Raw genomic sequence first — 14,245 nt, forward strand, 5'->3', positions numbered from 1 at the left:
GAATTTCAGGGGGAGGGCTGAAGCCCCTCAAGCTTCTGTACATGCCTGGTACAGTTCAACAACTGTCATTTGTAAATTAAATATAGCAAAACAACCATTAGAAGATGAATGAAATGGGTCAGTTTTCCTAAAACAGAAAAGGTGAACAACCAGTTTTCCTTCCCTTATAACCTCCCCCCACTCCAACAGCAAAAACTAAAAGGGCTTTCAGCAGCAACCACAAATATTTATTTTTAAGAGAGATTATTTCAAACCAAGACCAGATTCCAATGTGAAGGGAAATTGTGATGAATAAAGACATTTGTTGCTTGCACCATATGCCTTGCGTAAGTGTTCCAACTCATTACTCATTATTTCCCTGCTGAGAGAGGTCATCTGGAGATTTTGTATGATGTACCACCTGTTTATCCTTGTAAGGTAAACTTTTTAAGGTTGTGTGAATCTGTACTGCATGTATGCCTAAAACAGGTTATATCACTAAGAAGACTAACAGTATAAATATAATTAATATGAGGGTGTTGATGGATTTTAACTGATGAAAGTGTAATATGTACCAAAAAATGTGGATAAGTTTTCATGCATCTGATAAAGTGAGCTGCAGCCCATGAATGCTTGTAGTACTTCAGTACACCTTTGCTTACAGTGCATCTCATGGAAATAAAATAGGCACAAAGGTCATTTGTTTTTTTATTGTTGTTAATTTAAGCTGAAACTATTTTAGGATGATTTCTGGTAGAATTTATTCAGAGGAGGTTTCCCATTGCTTTTTTCTTGAGCTGAAAATACTTGGCTTGCTCAAGGTTATTATTATCATCATTTATTTATGTAGCACCACCAATGTACATGGTTCTTTACAAGTAAAACAACCAAACACAGTGAGCTCTGCCAACGGCATACAGATTGAAATATATGTATACTAGTGTATATGCCCAGCTACTTACTCCCTTCTCCAGCTCTGAGAAGGCCTACCTCATAATGTCTCCAAGGCAACACTTTTGGCACTAATAAGCAGACTTTGTGGCTCTTTCTTTCCTTCTTCGATTGACTCACACACTTGCTCCCTCTCTCTCTTTTCCTTTATTTCCCTCTTCCCTTGCTTTCCCTCATACATCTTCTTCCTCTTTTTTCTTTCCTTTCTCTTTTTTTCTTTTTCTTCTTTTCTCTTCTGTTCTTTTTCTTTGCTTCTTCCCTTCCTTTCCCCCATACTGTCAAGAAGTTATACAGGGAATCCCTGCCAAGGCAGTCACTCATGTTGCCATGGGGAGATGTGAGGTAGGACTTCTCAGAGCTGGAGAAGGGAGAAAGGAAAAAAAAGAATGATTAAAAGAAGGGTAATAAAGGAAATATTATGCCCCCGGTGGCACTGCGGGTTAGACTGCTGAGCTTGCTGATCGAAAGGTCAGCAGTTCGAATCCAGGGAGCGGAGTGAGCTCCCGCTGTTAGCCCCAGCTTCTGCCAACCTAGTAGTTTGAAAACATGCAAATGTGAGTAGATCAATAGGTACCGCTCCAGTGGTAAAGTAACGGTGCTCCATGCAGTCATTCCGGCCACATGACCGTGGAGGTATTTATAGACAACACCGGCTCTTCGGCTTTGAAATGGAGATGAGCACCAACCCCCAGAGTCTAGACTTAATGTCAGGGGAAAACATTTATCTTTGCCTAATAAAGGAATGGAGAGGAAGGCAGAGAGGCAGAAAGAAATAAAAAGGAGGGAAGTAAGGAACAGAAAGGAAAGGGGGAAAGGATGAGGGGAAGGAAAGAGAAAGAAGGGATGAAAGCAGGGTACAGTGGGCTCTCCAACATAGTGTATATGCTGGACTTTATATTATACTCTACTATAATATAAAGCAAATGGATAAATATAGGTAATCAAACTGTACAAGGTCATAAATCAATATTAAACTAAAATTACAAAAGGTTTAGATAACAAGGAATTTTTAATTGAGATTTTGAAATAATGAGGGAAGGAGCAGCCTGTAAAAGTTACCCAGGAAGTTTCTATAGCTGTGCATGGATTCAAACACTGATCAAACCTTGAAATACTAATCCAATCACTCCATCTCAGAAATAAAAGCTGCTAAAATGTAGACAATACAAACTGTGCACAAACATGTTTTAATCAATGGAGTAAATGTGTACAAAATGGGGAAAAAGCATAAACATTCGGGGAAAATGCATATAAAATCTCATAATGCCCATATGGTAAGAAAAGCAAAGTTCTACAGCCTGGTATAAACAGCTGTTACTTCAAATTACATTTTTAACGCTTCAGTCCAATGCACACTTAATGAGAAGTATGTTCCACTGAACTCGATGGGATTCACAATTGAGTAAACATGTGTAGGATTACACATTTAAAGAGGAAAATTGGTTTCAGAGCAAAAGCCTACATTTATTTATATATCAACTGAAATATTTATGTTTTGCCTTTCTGTTCATCTTGTCTCCCAGGAGAATATGAATGCAGTACAAAACAAATATCTACATTGCAATGACTTTACTGTACTTATTTTAAGCTATAACTGTTTGTATTCTTCAAACAAAGTCTATAATGGGCCAGCCTGATATATTCCAAACCATAATAGGTCTGAATCCCATTGGTCTAAAGGGTTTCTGAAGCTGGTTTTGACATCTTGACATTTACCAGTAATTCTGGAATGCTTCAAAGAAAAGAACTTTTTTCATGAGGAGCAGGAAATGTTGGTTTGCCTCCATTGCTGAATGCTTTGTAATGTAATAGAAATCACAAAATTTCCATTCTGGGCTGTGGTGTGCTTCATGCTGCTGTTTTGTTCTCTGTTGTAGAGGATGTGGCAATAACAAGGTGGACAAGAGGAGAGTAACGTTTTGTATCATAGGTCTGCAGCCTTGTAGTTTTCCATTTTTACAGAAAAGCTAAAAAAATCAGATGGTGGAACAATCCAAGCTGCATAATCTGCATACCCTTAGTATAATGGGAAAATGGGGATTCCAACACACACAAAAAGCTCCCACCAGTAGAGGATTTAGGGAAGAAAGGCATTTGTTGATAATGTGAAATCATTATCTACTCACCCTGAATCCAGTGCTGGCAGTCTTTATGATGGTTTTAGTCCTTAACCTTACTACTACTTCTACTTCTACTTCTTCTATTTATACTTTATCTTTCCCAAATGAGACTCAAAGCAGCCCCACGACTTTGCTCCATGATAAGCAAAGTTGGGACACAATCTGGATTTTTCAGTGAACTCCAAAGTATCTGTGGGCTTCACAGTCATCTGAACAGCTGGATAGGGTTTGTTTCCTACTGGTCTATTGTCCATATGGACACAGTGACTATCAACCTTTCACCACTGGCCATCACTACTTCTCATTCTTTGTCATTTGTGTTTCTGCCACTGCTCCTCACTGGTCATAGAGCTTCCTGTTGAGCACCTGGACATTGTGATCACATCAACTGAGGTCAGAATGGTGTATCCATGTGATCAACATGAAGGAGGAGATTACTGACATATGAACACTCCATTATGATTCAGCAATATAACTGTGACAGCCAGACACTCTCAAGGAGCTCAGTGAGGAGCAACAATGGAAACTCAGATGACAAGGAGAGAGCCCAGAGCAGTTGATGCTTCAGATTGCCCCAGATTAAACAGCTGATCTAGATGCGGTCTTAGCTGCCAAGAAAAAATGTTCAGTTATGATATGCTTTGGGCTCTTTCTAAAAATAATTAATTGCTGTTCCTGGTGTGTATTTTTTAAAAGAGCAATGTACTCTTCTATTTGTTTTCCAACCTGTTTCCTACTTGCTGACCAAAAGGTCGGCCATTCAAATCCAGGGAGTGGGGTGAGCTCCCACTGTTAGCTCCAGCTTCTGCCAGCCTAACAGTTCAATAACATGCAAATGTGAGTAGATCAATAGGTACCGCTCCGGTGGGAAGGTAATGGCACGCCATGCAGTCCTGCCAGCCACATGACCTTGGAGGTGTCTGCAAACAATGCCGGCTCTTCAACTTAGAAATGGAGATAAGCACCAACCCCCAGAATTGGACACAACTAGACTTAATGTCAGGAAAAATCCTTTACCTTTAACTAAAGGCCTGCTTGACTGCTTGCTTGCTTTTTCCTCTAGATACTAGAAATCTGGTTCATAGCTCACCACAAAAAAGGATTCATTTTGTCAAGTCTTGCCATTTTCTTTTCAATTAATATTTATACTTTTACTTTTGTTATCAATAAATGCTAGTACAATTTGCATCTATGAGCTTATTAATTCTCTTGTCTACAACAACATTCTTGTTAGCACACTTGGCTATGTTGTAACATGCTAGACTTAGTAAATGAGAAGACATCAAAATGTCATATCATTCTACAGACATACAACATTCTAATCAGAAAAGTAAAACATTGGAATTTTTGTCTCTTCTTTTGAAGGGCAATGTCCAAGGCATTATGAAAAAATGAAATGGTGGCAAACGGTAAGAGTTGCTGTTGTCACAACAAGGTATGCTCCTCTCTACCCATATCTATAAATAAAAAATGACCCAGGTACAAACAGGCATATGTCTGATTAATGATAAAAAAAGCTCGGCGTGCACTAGATTTGTTCTGCAAATAACTTTGTCTCTATATTAATAACTTGTTAATATTAATTTGCTATTTGATTTTACAAATATAAGCAGCTGGACTATTTATGGTTAGGAACCTACCCTGACCCGGGCTGGCTTCAAACCATGACCTCTTGGTCAGTAGTGATTTATTGCAGCTGGCTACTAACCAGCTGCGCCACAGCCCAGTCCCATTTTGTTTGATTTTTGTAACAAAAAGCTAGTCTCCTCCTTTTTCAAGAGTTGGGAGGAATATGCTGGGCTGGACTGTGGTGCAGCTGGTTAGTAGCCATCTGTAATAAATCACTTCTGACTGAGAGATCATGAGTTCAAAGCCAGCTCAGGTTGGATTGAGCTCCCGACTCTTATTAACCTTGCTCGCTGTTGACCTATGCAGCTTGGAAGACAGTTGCATTTGTTGAGTAGAAAATTTAGGTACCGCTTTATATGGGGAGGCTAATTTAACTAATTTAAGACACCATGAAAACCTCCAGCAGAAAGAATGAGGAAGTAGTCCATAAAGGATTTGGTGTCATAAGTGGACAATGAAACGGCAGCTCTCCCTGTGGCCAGAATCAAACATACTGTCCTGAAGCCAGAAGCTGGAAAATGTTAAATTGCCTCTGTCTGTCTATGTGTTGTAGGCTTGTCCGATCGATGGAAAAAATGTTTCAATTCTCGTTTCTAAAGTAGGGGGTGCCGGCGCTTCGATATAGAAATTATTTCTGAATTTTTCACCCAAAATTTTTGGATATTTCCAAAAATTCATAATAATTCTTAATGTTTCTAAAATGGCGGGCACGCATGGGCAATCGCCCCCAAAGAAAGGAAACCGGGGGGACTTTTACAGGGCTCTCCCACCCTCATTTCTTGAGCTATCCTCATCAAATTTGGTACAGTGGGAGATCACATTCAACACTCTTTGCTCAACAAATTGCAGAACGTTTCCTGTCTCCTATGACTTTTGGCGAATTTTCATAACTTTTTATAATACACTATTTTTCAATATTTGAAGAAACCTGTTCCTGGTTTGAAAGTCTTATTTCCTGTTCAATTGGGTTCTTAGCACTGTAAAAGTCCCTCTTCTACTTGTGTAGACTTTGGATTAGAAACGCAGCACACGCCAAGCAATGCCTTGGCAGGAGTGCCACTGTCCTTTGGAAACTATAAATTGTCTTTGAACCTTTTGATCAATGGTGCCACTGGCTGACCTTGTGATTGCAAAAATGAAACTCTGGCCGAGGACTTTGGATTAGAAATGCAGCACACGCCAAGCAATGCCTTGACAGGATTGGCAATGTCCTTTGGAAACTATAAATTGCTGTAGACCCTCTATTGAATCAAATCAATGTCTGACTTTGTGATTGCAGAAATAAAACTCAGCCCAAGGCTTGGGAATAGAAATGGAGCATGAGGGAAGCAATGCCTTAGCAGAAGTGCCCACGTCCTTTGGAAACTATAAATTGCTGTGGGCCCTCTATTGAATCAAATCAATGTCTGACTTTGTGATTGCAGAAATAAAACTCAGCCCAAGGCTTGGGAATAGAAATGGAGCGTGAGGGAAGCAATGCCTTGGCAGGAGTGCCCACGTCCTTTGGAAACTATAAATTGCTGTGGACCCTCTATTGCAGGGGTCCTCAAACTTTTTAAGCCGAGGGCCGGTCCACAATCCTTCAGATTGTTGAGGGGCCGGATTATCATTTGAAAAAAAAATACAAACAAATTCCGATGCACACTGCACATGTCTTATTTGTAGTGCAACAACAACAACAACAACAACAACAACAAGAACTATGAAAGAACAATACATTATTTAAAAATAAAAACAATTTTAACAAACATACATTTATCAGGATTTCAATGGGAAGTGTGGTCCTGCTTCTGGCCAATGAGATAGTCAAGTTAATTAGGGTTGTTGTTGTTGTTGTTGTTGTTGTTGTTGTGGTTGTGTGCCTTCAAGTCATTTCAGACTTTGGGCGAGCCTAAGTCTAAAATGTATGTATTTATTTATTTATTATTTACTTCATTTATTTACTACATTTGTATCACACCCTTCTCACCCCAAAGGGGACTCAGAGTGGCTTACAAATTATATGTACATACAATATATTATATTATTAGCATAGCACAATATTAGCATTATATATTACTATATTGAACTATGCCACTATACTGTAATATTATTAGTAATATTATATGTAATATAGAATATATAATTAATATTATTATATGGTATTAGTGTTATATTGTATTACATTATAATATTATCAATATTATATGTATATACAATATATTATATTATAAAACTGAGGGCGGGGGCCAGGTAAATGACCTTGGAGGGCCGCATCCGGCCCCCGGGCCTTAGTTTGGGGACCCCTGCTCTATTGAATCAAATCAATGTCTGACTTTGTGATTGCAGAAATAAAACTCAGCCCAAGGCTTGGGAATAGAAATGGAGCATGAGGGAAGCAATGCCTTGGCAGGTGCCCCACGTCCTTTGTATTAGTCCTGGAAGGGCACTTTAACTCAGTTCATATCCGAATTTGCAAAGATCCAATTCCTTAATCAGAGGTTTGGCTGCTCCCATTTTGATTCTGGAAATATCACATGCAGTGCCGATACAGATATATTGAAGAAGGCAGCTGTTTTATAAGAATGCAATCAACAATAATTTGGACAAGTCCTACACATTGTATTTCATTAAAAAATGGAGGTGGGAAAAGTAAGGCCTTCTAGATGCTGCTGACAGCATTTACTATCAGACTTAATCAGAATTGACTACAGTGAAGAATGCTGAAATTTGTAACAGAACAAAATCTGGGAAAATTGACAATTCCCATCCATGCTTTCAGATATCCCATACCAGTTTAATCATAGCTTGAGTAAAGAACTATTTCGTGCTAAGTCTAGGATATGAATGTATTGATCTTTAAAATAGAGCCACATATCAACTTGTAAAAGAAGACTGCACACCTGATGCAATCTTGAAGGTTCTTCACTATCACTACAATAAAAAAAACATGATGACAACGGGTGAGAAGACAATAGCTTGGATCTTCTAAATGAACATGTAGGCTGTTCTTAATGCTCTTTATGCCTCAATGCATTTTAGTTATTTTTCAAAATATTATAATGTACATTTAAATTGAATCACTGATTTCCTTCACCACATCCTCATTTAATTGTTTACAATCATTCTTGTTTTCCTTCCCCCGCATTTCTTGGCTGTTGGGCCATCGTGGTGAGAAGTAGAAACCAAAATCCCTGAAATTGCTCCTACAATATTGGTTACTTTTTTACTGAAATGTCCTGAAAGTATTCAATGCCCAAGGCATTATGGAAAAATTAAATTATGACAAGCAAGAACAGTTACAATTCTCAGAAAGAAATATGCCCACCAGCTATGAATAAATGTATGAGTGGATATGAACCTGCTTAATCAATTGTTTACTTGTGAAATTAATTTAGAATCAAAATTTAACTAAATAAAGCCCATTCAATTCATCATTTAAATGTTTTATACATTTTGAAATGAATACACCTCCTTGAAGATTACTTGGTCCAAACTTGGATTCAACTGTTATAGGCCATGACAACTGACAACTATTTCAAATTTATATATGTTGTAGATACAATTGGAATTTCAATTGGTTCTAATCTTCTTCATCCTCATGAAGAGAGTAATTCACTACTTACTTCCTGAATATACAAATCCTATTTGTGTGACCATTGTCCCAATTATTCAATCTGCAAAGACTCATACATTGTGTTTTTTGGTTGGCTTGTTCATTTGTTCAGTTTGTCAGATTCCTTGGCACTATTCAGAAGACAGGTTGACTATATATTCTACTTACAAACTAGCTAACAAATAAAATATTTGTGCAGCTGGGAGTTCATTGTCAGCAAGACATAATCCGTTACTCAGTGGTTGAAGTAGATCTGGTATTGATTGCCCCACTGCCACAGCACATATATTTAACTAGAAGAAGAAAAAGTATTTTTGTTGTATGTTCAAGCAATTTATTTAACATATTTTTTTCTTTTCTTTGGTCCAAAAACAACAAATTAAGCTGTCTACTCCCCATTTGTACTAAACTCCTACATAGTCTAAAATCCCTAGTGATCATAATATCAGTGTCTTATTCGAAGGAGAAAAGTGATCCCAAGATATTATTTGAGAGGAGATACATGAATTCAATTCTAATATCATTCTGAAGCACAAAAAGGGATAATAAAGTATGATAAGCCAGAAGCATAAATCGGGCTTAAGTTCATTCCCTTCAGCAGAAGCATTGCACTCTCTTATACCCCCCCTTTTTTTTTTTACTCCAGAAAATATCACGAATGATGACAGATATTCCTGTACTAAAAAAGAAAAGAGGCAGAGGTAGAATGTAGCCAACATGAGCCACTTGGAAGAAAACATAGAAAGGTGGCTGGTCAATTTCTGTCTTTCAACTCGCTTAAGTCCAAAACTTTGAAACGTTAGTGTGAAAATTAACATAGTAATATTAACATTACTTTAAATATTAATTATTTAATATTAAACATTGAACTGAGTAATATTAATTTATGACATTTAAAGCATGAATTTTTGAACTAAATTTTGAATGTCAAAAATCAATTAAAGTGGGTCTAAATTATGCAAAATTAACCTTAAAAAGAACAAATTTAATTTCATGAAATGCTAACAGATGTTCAAACAGCTAACATGATAACTGTTAAAATTATTGAAATCATTCTTTTAAAAATCAAATATTTAAAATTAAAAAGAACCGTGGGCAATGAGCAACACATTCAACAATTTAGAAATCTATCTTGCTCAATATCAGCTACCCTGACTGCTAGGTACAAACTATTTCCTAACTACATTTTTTGCCTATGTTAGTGCAGAACTAGAAATGGATAGTGGTGACCAACAGAGATCTACTTTTACAATGTATAAAGGTAAGTAAAAAGCTTGCTAAGGTATCCCATGCTTGCCTTTTAATATTTAGTGTTCAAAGCTCCTTTACAAAATTGTCATTATAGCTAGTTTTATGGTACTATATATGATTTTGATTGTAGGAGGAGGAGAATGACTTAATTGGCAAAAAAAAAAAAAAACCAACCCATATATGCCTTTTCCATTTGACAAAATACATGAAATTTCCCACACTTCAACTTGGTCCTTACATCACTTGCAAAAGAATAAGTGAAGGGCCCATGATCCCTCTCTACCAATTTGTCAGGGTGTGAAAGCCCAATACTCATAACAGCTGAACGTGGGAGATAATCTAAATGATAAGAGCCATCTGGCCAGGAGGATGGGTTTTATGGCCTGCTCTGGTTTTTCAAGTCTGGGAAAGGACTACATAACAGATACGTGTGAATATGGAAAGGGGGGAGGTAGGAGGTGGATATACTCGGGGTTTGGTGGGAATATGTTAGCTCTAGCTTCGTTTTCATCTTGTAAAGAAGGTCTTCAATAAAGCGTTTCCACGGAACTGCCTGTGTGAGCCTGCTTTAAGTCCTATAGCTTTCAAGAGCTGACACAATTGCTGCTTTGGCTCCATCATCTAGTTTCCTTTGTTACCTATGTGGGACACACTTGGACACTTGTTCACAACATTAAAAATTGCAACTCCAACAGAGTCATCATATCTCAGGAGTTTCAACTGGACACCACATTTATTTGCATCCAATCGGTTTTCCCAGCTTTGACCTGTGTATCGTTAGCATTAGTAAATTTCAGCTACTACTGTGGAGAAATATGACTTCTTGCTGTTTTTTTCTAACCAGATTTATTGAACAGTAAAATAAAAAGTCACACACAAACACACTTGTTCACTCAAAAGAACAGAGGGCTCTTATTCCTAATGTAACTGCAAGATGTGCCTATGAGTACCCTGTTTTATACTGTTTCCATTTGTGATGGTATGTACTGAAAGGAACATTGCCTACACCTTGATTAAAACCCAAGGAAGACAACACAAGATAACTTCTCCCATTAGGCTTTCTCCCAAGGGCTCTAAACTTGACTGTCTCATGTTCACAATTAAATCTATAGCAAGTGGCTCTTATGCAGTTCTTCTTTCAGCATCAAGATGCATCACATCATAGTTCAATGAGAAGAACACAAAGCAATTAGCAAAGCATGAAGAATGAAAATGGAAATAGCTGAAGTTTTTAAATAGAGAGTAAACTATTCAATAAAAGATACACATTTTCATTATTCTTTTCATAGCTGGTGCTTGACACCATCACTTAAGATTCAAAGGAAACATCTTGCCCTTTCAGAGCTTTAGCATCTCATCGTGATTCACAACTTACAATCACACAAAGTTTCTGCTTACCTCATTCCAGTAAGACATGTGTGCAGACAAGTGTTATTAACACATGAGAGGTCAAAGGGATAAACTCGCAAGAGGCTCTATTTCATTGTCTTTGAAATATACCAGATGGCAGCACTGGGCAATTGTTAATTTGATCAATGTGTTGTTTCCTTTCTACCCAGGAAACCTGAAGTTGATGACCTAAAAACTATGTCTCTGCTTGTTAAACAGGTGTAAAGAATGCCACCAGACTTCTCCCAGACACCATTCTTGCAACCAAATAATATTTGGCCTTTTCCAAACAGGCATAGCTGAACTCTTAAATAAACACCATCTGAGCCACTGAACGAAATATATTGCTGGAATATGTTCAACTCCCAATTCCAGTTGCACTACATGACTGATAACAAGGATGAAAATATTATTAAATATTAAAATTTGATGTAAATTAATTGGCATGAGATTATGCCGGCAGCAGTGCAAGGCCACAGAACACAAGACAGTTGGGAAGCTCCAGGGAAGGAGATGATGCAGGACTGTGAGTTGTATGTGTGAGATCTGGATTCAAACCATCATCCCACAAACCCATGAGGTTTTTAGTGAGGTACTGTTAAAAATACTGTATCTTGTTGCTAAACCAGGGGTTCTCAAATATTTTCAGTTACAGAAGCAAAGGTTTCTCATGGAGCCGCAGTAAATTTTTATATATTATATTATCTATGATGTATCTATATCAGGCATGGGGCAGGCCAGTGGCAGATGGATGGAGTGTTTGTGTGTGAACTAATTTACACAGTTCAAAAAAAGGAAGGAAAATAAGAAAGAACAATTTTAACCAGCTTATCAGTATTTCAATGGAAGACCCCCGGGCCATCCAGTTCACTCACCTTCTGCCATACTGAAAAACCACAATCAAACACCCCAACAGATGGCCACCCAGCTTGTGTACTAATAATAATAATAATAATAATAATAATAATAATTGCAGAAACTCCAGAGGCCATCCAACCCAACCCTTTCTGCCATGCAGGAAAAACACAATCAAAGCCCCCATGAGCAGTGGGAGGGAAATAGGGTTTTACACACAGCAAGCATATTTTGGTTTTCTTACTCTATTACAATAATAGATGACATTGGTAGCACTGAAGTGCTTATACCAATGAAAATAATAAACTTTATAGCCCTTGCATAAGAGTTACGTTGGTCACTGAGGACAAGATACAAAGTCTGCTTGTCCTCTACAGCTGGAAATCAAGTGATTTATTTCCTGTTGTAGCTCCCAAACACTGCATGTTTCAATTTTCATAAATACTTCATATGATTTTCTTGGAAACAGATTCCTTTTCTCATTAAACTCATATTCCTTCAACAACTCCTCACAGCTTTCTCCCTCTTAAAATGTGATTTATCTGTCCAGTGAGTTATGAATTAAAAATGGACCTTTGATAAACTGACCAAATGCTGTTCTCACTTTGATATTGTACCCCTGAAACAGAAAGAGCTGCTGGGAAGAAGGGCATGCCTTCACTTGCTTAAATGTTTGATGACTATGCATATATAATGATTTTACCATTTACAATAAGGAGAAAAACCTACACTTAGTCCACTAAGTCTGCAAATATTTTATAGAAATTTTTTCTTATGACATTAGGAAGAACTTTCTAATGCTAAGGCATACTCGCCACACTTCCCTTCAATGGTACAAGTGTTTATGGCTTCTTTCTAAATGCATTTACCTGGAAGAAAGTCCTATTAAACTCAAACTTACTTCTGAGCAGAGAAATATAGAATTATACTATAAAATTCCCACAATTTTTCTCATTGCATAACAGAATGGAATACAGTTGGTAATTTCTCATCATTCTGGGCATTTTAGAGATCTTCCTGAATTTTCCACAATGCATTTGCCAGAAATTAATTGACACCCTACATAACCACTTTGAAAAAGTCATAGATTTGTTTAACTATATCTCATGCTTTCAAGAATTTGGATTAACAGACAGTAGATATGTACAAGAAAAAATATATCACCAACTGTATAATCATATCTGAAATTGAACATATTGCTGCATATTCAGCACAAAAAGCTGACATATTCTGTAGAGTAGTTGTCAGGTTTTCGAAAGAGCAATATGGGATCAATTTCATAATATACAGGGTTAAAAGTCAGGAAGCAGCAATTAGCAAGTTTTTGTTCTATTAGATACCAAATAAAAGCACGATTTCAGTTGACTTTACCAATATGTTAATTTTCTGTAAAATTAACATATTGTATTGTCGAAGGCTTTCATGGCCGGAATCACAGGGTTATTGAGTGTTTTCCGGACTCCAAGGCCATGTTCCAGAAGTATTTTCTCCTGACGTTTTGTCCACATCTATGGCAGGCATCCTCAGAGGTTCCTTTGTCCACATTCATATATTATATCATGCACATATTTCTGTCTTTATGAAAGGCTTGTACTCAGAAATATAAGCTGGGGGCATCTTACTCAGTTTAGATGAAAATAAATGCTTTCCCTCATAACAATAATCCCTATTGCTAGTTCTCTAAAGGGCAAACATTCCAAGTCTCAAATAAGAGATATCCCTTATATAAAGGAAGACTTGGTAGCTCTACTGTGAAGCAAGATGTGTGAAATCAAAATATCAGTTTGTCTCCAGAGAAACATGTGGAAGGCATTTTTCTGCTTAAGGAAAATGACAAAATAGTGTCCTATTGCTTTACACTACATGGCAGGCAGTTGAAGCAATACTAGTATTTTAGGGTAGACATTGGGCAAAGTGCAACCGATAGGGCATATTGTTGTTCTTTTGTATGTTCTTGATGTTGTTGCTACTTTTGAATGCCTTCATGTTATTTCTAACCGATGGTGACCCTAAGGTAAACTTATAAAGTTTGTACAAAAGGAGGTTGATTTTGCCTTCCTCTGAGGGTTAAAGAGTATGATTTGCCCAGTGTCAGTCAGTGGGATTCCATGGCTGAGTACATAGTCTCACTCAATTTTATTCATCCTCAACACACATGTGTGCACGCACACACACATATAGTATATCTCTTAATTCTCAGGACACTCTAAAATTGATCAAACCACAATGTATGCAGTTTGGCTTTATTTTAGCCCAAGTCAGACCTCTGCCCAAATGCTGACACAGTTGAAGGTTGGCCGGCTTTTGAACAAATGAAAACCAGAAGTGACTCTGGGATTTGTTTAAGCTTTCTTTTCCACTCTAGTGCAGTCTGCTAAGAGGGGAAGGTAAAGGTAAAGGTTTTGCCTGACGTTAAGTCCAGTCATGTCTGACTCTGGGGGTTGGTGCTCATCTCCATTTCTAAGCCGAAGAGCCA

General features: G+C 37.5%; 2 long non-coding RNA genes across 2 annotated transcripts; one reads left to right on the forward strand and one right to left on the reverse strand.

Moving 5' to 3' along the window:
* Positions 1 to 801: 801 nt before the first annotated feature.
* Positions 802 to 3,506, reverse strand: LOC134299440 (uncharacterized). Its single transcript, XR_010006655.1, has 2 exons — positions 3,057 to 3,506; positions 802 to 1,288 (listed from the first exon to the last, which is right to left on the reverse strand). It is a non-coding gene; the product is annotated as an uncharacterized LOC134299440 (long non-coding RNA).
* Positions 3,507 to 3,615: 109 nt separating this feature from the next.
* On the forward strand, positions 3,616 to 11,816 carry LOC134299441 (uncharacterized). The gene is made up of 3 exons (XR_010006656.1): positions 3,616 to 4,485; positions 9,477 to 9,535; positions 11,134 to 11,816. It is a non-coding gene; the product is annotated as an uncharacterized LOC134299441 (long non-coding RNA).
* Positions 11,817 to 14,245: the final 2,429 nt, after the last annotated feature.

This window comes from Anolis carolinensis, chromosome 5, assembly GCF_035594765.1.
Source record: "Anolis carolinensis isolate JA03-04 chromosome 5, rAnoCar3.1.pri, whole genome shotgun sequence".
In the NCBI taxonomy this organism is placed as follows: Eukaryota; Metazoa; Chordata; class Lepidosauria; order Squamata; family Dactyloidae; genus Anolis; species Anolis carolinensis.